Raw genomic sequence first — 5792 nt, 5'->3', positions numbered from 1 at the left:
ACCCTCCTCCCGGTTCCCCCTTCTTCTAGGGAAACCATACAAGTACATACCTTGTGATGCAATGTAACAAGAAGGATGCAAGGCTACCCTAGAAGTCTTCTTGACAAAAAAATCAAACCTGAATGTCATCAAACCTCTAAATCTATCAATTTAAAGAAAATATGGGGGACAAGCCCTGGTCAGTTTGGCTCAGCGGTTAGAGCATCAAGCCCACAGACCAAAGAATCTCGAGTTCGATTCCAGTCAAGGGCATGTACCTTGGTTGCGGTTAGTCCCTGGCCCTGGTCGGGGTCGTGGGAGGCAACCAGTCAATGTGTCCCTCTCACGTTGATGTTTCTCTCTCTCTCTCTCCCTCCCTCCCACTCTGTCTGAAGATAAATGGAAAAATATCCTCAGGTGAGGATTTAAAAGAGAAAATATGGGGGACAGAGGAACATGTTAAATGATACCACCAAGAAGCAATCAGCCAAATCCTCCAAAATTTTATAGGATAAATGACCTGGCTCCTTTGACAAAAAGCAAAGAAAAAAGAAAGAGGGTAAAAGGTCTGAGCTGGTGGGAGATCACATCTACAATGCAAGGTCAATGTAGAGCAAGACAGCTTTATTGCGTGTGCCTGGGTGCAGGCGGGCTGAGCCCAAATAAAGGGAGCCAGCCTCGAATACCAGTTGGTGTGTAGGTTATATACTCTACTTCTAGCTTCCGGCAGTTCCTGCTGACTACTCTGCCTGGCCCATTGTTCACTTTGCTGTTGGACCAGTCTGGTATCTCTTCCTGCATCTGCTGGGTGATTCACTGTCTTGCGGATAATCTAGCTAATCCGTACTCAACAGAAGGATGAACAAAGGTCATGCAAGCAACACATTTTTCTACAGTTTCCACTTTTTGCAAGTTTTTACCTTTACCCTTTAAAACGTTACTAACCCTTTCAGAGGTGGAAAAGTCTACAAATTAACAGAGACTTAAGAGACACACCAACCAAATGCCATGTGTGGATTTGGCTTAAATCCTGATTTGAATAAACCAGCTTTAAAAATAATTTTGAGCCCTGGTTGGTTTTGTTCAGTGCTTAGAGCATCGGCCTGCTGACCAAAGAGTCGAGTGTTCGATTCCAGTCAAGGGCATATACCTTGGTTATGGATTGGTCCCCAGCCCTGGTTGGGGTTGTGTGGGAGGCAACCAATTGATGTGTCTCTCTCACATCAAAGTTTCTCTCCCTCCCTCCCACTCTCTCTGAAGACAAATGGAAAAAAATCCTTGGGTAAGGATTTAAAAAAAAAGTAGCCTGGCCAGTTTGGTTCAGCAGTTAGAGCATTGGTCAGTGGACCAAAGAGTCACAGGTTCAATTCTGGTCAAGGGCACGTACCTCAGTTGCAATTTGTCCTCGGCCTTCTGGTCAGGGTCGTGCGGGAGGAGCCAATCGATGTGTCTCTCTCACATCAATGTTTCTCTCTCTCCCTCCCACTCTATCTGAAGATAAATGGAAAAATATCCTTGGATCTGGCTAGTGTGGCTCAATGGTTGAGTGTCAACCCATGCACCAAGAGGTTGCCAGTTCAATTCCTGGTCAGGACACACACATGCCCAGGTTGTGGGCCTGATCCCCACTGTGGGGCATGCAGGAGGCGGCCAATCGATGTTCTCGCTCATCAATGTTTTTATCTCTCTCTCCCTCTCACTTCCGCTCTCCCTAAAACCAATAAAGGGAAAAAATTTTAAAAGAAAAATATCCTCGGGTGAGGATAAAATAAAATAATTATGAGATTGAAACCAGACAATGACTGGGTCTGGGCCACCTGTCACTACTTAAGCCAAACAAGGTCGAATCATATGAGTGGGTCATCCTGTAAAAGCTGCTCTGCCCACCCTCACTTGCAACTTGCCAGCTGCTTTTATTATTTTTTAAATTAACTAATTAATTAAAATCCATTTATTTTCAGATAGAGTGGGAGAGAGGGAAATAGAGAAAGTGAAACATCAATTGGTTGCCTCCTGCACAACCCAACCAGGGCCTGGGATTGAATCTGCAACCAAGGTATGTGCCCTTGACTGGAATTGAACCTGTGACTCTTTGGTCCACAGGCTGACACTCTAACCACTGAGCAAAACCGGCCAGGGCTGCCAGCTGCTTTTAAAGGGCAGAGAAATGATGACTATGTGAGAAAGGGCAGTCAGGCAAAAAGGGAAAAAAAAAAAAAAAATGGATAAAATGGTTACAGGCAACGGGGGATGGATGTGGGCTGGGGACTGCAAGGACTGGTCGCCAGTGAGTCACAGTCACAGGTCCAGTGTTTTGATGATCAGGTTGTTAATCTTTCTATGATGTCAGGCAGTCCTCCTTGTCCTCAAACTGGGACAATGGACAGCATTCCTGAGGTAAACTCCTGAGGCACACACCTCCCAGCCAGGTGGGAATGGGCTTTTCTTTAATCAGAACAAAGCAATCAAAGGATGATTAACATTTCTTATAACTAAGGCTAGTATACAACTATGATTAGTTCTCTATTCTATAATTCTTCCCACCCCTTTCAAGATCATCAGGGAAACTGTAAACATTGACTACATACCTACCTGGTGATAGGAATTACTATTATTTTTTTAGGTCTGGTAATAGTGTTATCATTATGTTAGGAAAAAAGAGTCCTTATCTTTTAGCAATATATACTAATAAGTGTTTATTGGTAAAATGATATGATCTCTGCAATTTGCTGTAAAATCCAAGGGTCTGGGGATGAGGGTATAAAGTAAGATTGGCTGTAAATTCAAAACCGCTGTAGCTGGAGGATAGGTACTCTGGGGTTCATTACAACGGTCCCTACTCCTATTTATGTTTGACACTTCCTTTTTTAAAAATTTAAATCACTTTTTATTTTTCAATTACAGTTTGGATACGATTATATTAGTTTCAGGTGTACACCCCAGTGATTAGACATCATGCAACTCACAAAGTGATCATCCCGATAAATCTCATACCCATCTGACACCATATGTAGTTATTAGAATATCATTGACGTATTCCCTATGCTGTACTTTACATCCCATGGTTGTTCTGTAATAATCAATTTGTATTTCTTTTTTTATAGCACTTTTTAAAACTTTTTTTTCCCCTTTTTATTGATTTTAGAGAGAGAGGAAGGGAGAGGGAGAAAGAGATAGAAACATCGATGAGAGAGAACATTGATTGGCCGCCTCCTGCATGCCCCCCACTGGGGATTTGGCCCACAACCTGGGAATAGAACTGGCGACCTCCTTGTGCATGGGTCGATGCTCAACCACTGGGCCACACCAGTTGGGTTGCATTTCTTAATCCCTTCACCTTTTCACCTGTTGTAACCCAGGAGATCGACCAAACTCAGACGCCGAGATGGGGTTTAATAAAAGGAGTTTATTGAGCTAAGTCCGCAGGCACCTGCAGTATGTCCCACACAGGAGTAATTGCGGCCCCGGAGAGCTAAAATGGCTCCTTTTTATAGGATTTTGTAAGGGGGTTGCTACGTGTAAGTAAGCATGTTACAGAAGCGGAATTTAGCAGTTAGTTAATTACCTGTTACTCAGTTTCCCAGACATCTCAAAGGTCAAGATGTTTTCAATAGATTATCGCTGGTGCCGCCCAGGATTACTCAAGGGTTAGTTATTACCCCAGGGTTAGCGATTACTTAGGGATTAGTTAGTGAAGAATGTTCTTCAGTAAAAGAGTAAACTGACAACCCCTTTAGTTGTTGTGAAGGCCTCTGGGAGTTTAGGTCAATGGCACTGAGTTATAACACACCCATCCCCACAACATTCATCCCAGACACTTTCAATAATAAGAGATTAAGCCTGTGTCACCTTCTCAGTCTGAGATCCCTCCTCTGGGCTTGTTAAACCACCTAACATGCTAAAATACAGTGCTGTGATTTACTTCCCCACCTTGAGGGCAGGGACTGCATGTCTCCCATTCGTGTCTTCACAGCATGAATGAATGGATGATTCTTAGTCTTGGTTCATTTGTGGTTGAGCAGCTTCATTCCCAACTGGCAGTTAAGTTCCTTTGATGGCAAAGACCAGACATGTTACACAGGCTTGTTTTTTCTGCTGCATGAGGCAACATAAAAACTCCGAGTTTATGACATTCGCCTCTCAGTGACTGGGTTGGGTGAGTTTACTTGAGAATCCAGTTGCTGGCTGGACTGACATGCCCTGAGGAACTGGCTGTGTTTCCGGCAGGATGATGATACCTCATTGTCTTCTTGATGGAAAGATTTCAATCAAGAGACAAAGAGTAGAAAAGTAAGCAAGAATTTATTGACTGCAACAAAGACACACTTAGGACAGTGAAATGAGGAAGGGTGCAGAAGCAGCAGCAGGAGAGCCTAGGCTGGGCTGCTTTGGCTCACTGGGAAGTCAGAGAAAAGGGGGCCTTGGACACAGGTTCAAGGGTTAGCCCAGTATGAGCTGCCGCTGCCCATTGCTCCCCTGATTGCAAGTCTCGTGGAGTCCCTTGGAGTTTAGGAGATATGTGCCTGTTGGGGGGAGAGAGGGACAAGGGAATGGGATGGGCATGGTCCCTGGGGGAGAGAGCACTGGGACCTTCCTTTTCAGGGTTTTTAAAAAAGATATTTGTGCTTCTTTCTTTTTAATATTTTTTTCTTTATTGATTTGAGAGAGAGAGATAGAAACATCAATGAGAGAGAACATAGATTGGCCACCTCCTGCATGCCCCCCACTGGGGATTTGGCCCACAACCTGGGCATGTGCCCTGACCAGGAATTGAACCAGTGACCTCTTGGTGCATGGGTCAATGCTCAACCACTGAGCCATACCGGCTGGGCCTTTCCAGGGGTTTTAAAGGTTGGGCCTTCCTTCCTTCCTTCCTTCCTTCCTTCCTTCCTTCCTTCCTTCCTTCCTTCCTTCCTTCCTTCCTCCCTCCCTCCCTCCCTCCCTCCCTCCCTCCCTTCCTTCCTTCCTTCCTTCCTTCCATTTTTATCCTCACCCGAAGACATTTTTGCATTTATCTTCAGATAGAGCAGGAGGGAGAGAGGGAGGAAGAGAGAGAAACATTGATGTGAGAGAGACACATCAAGTGGTTGCCACCCACACAACCCCAACTGAGGCTAGGGACAAACTGCAACTGAGGTACATGCCCTTAGTGGGAACCTAACCCAGGTCTCCCTAGTCCACGGGCCAATGCTCTAACCACTGAGCCAAACCAGCCAGGGCAAGGCTGGGCCTTTAGGGGAGGTCCTAAGGGAGGATCAATATATTATTCATCAGCTTTATGCTGATGTACCAAAATGAGATTTATTCTTTTTTGTTTTGTTTTTTTTCCTCACCCGAGGACATTTTTCCATCCTTTGTACAGACAGAGTGGGAAGGAGAGAGAGGAAGAGAGAGAGAGGGAAACATCGATGTGAAAGGGACACATCGAGTGGCTGCCACCCGCACGACCAACCAGGGCCAGGGCCAAACTGCAACCGAGGTACATGCCCTTAGCGGGAACCGTACCCGGGTCTCTCCGGACCGCAGGCGGATGCTCTAACCGCTGAGCCAAACTGGCCAGGGCAAGATTTATTCTTTTAATTTGTCTGTCCTTGGGTGTAGTTGGCGAATGGCACTAATTGGATTTGTGTTATCTGTCTCCCTAAGTACAGTGATGTAAGCTAGTAAGCTACTTACCCTCTGGTTACTGAAGAGAAGTGCAAACCATTTACTCATAAGTGTCCTTGGTTCAGGGAAGATAGAATTTACTAGGTGGCTGCAAACTGCTGTTTAACTATCTGTCTTAATTTCCCTATTCTGCTTGTCCTGGAATT

This window comes from Molossus molossus, unplaced genomic scaffold (assembly GCF_014108415.1).
Source record: "Molossus molossus isolate mMolMol1 unplaced genomic scaffold, mMolMol1.p scaffold_m16_p_12, whole genome shotgun sequence".
In the NCBI taxonomy this organism is placed as follows: Eukaryota; Metazoa; Chordata; class Mammalia; order Chiroptera; family Molossidae; genus Molossus; species Molossus molossus.
This window is presented reverse-complemented; position numbering follows the sequence as displayed.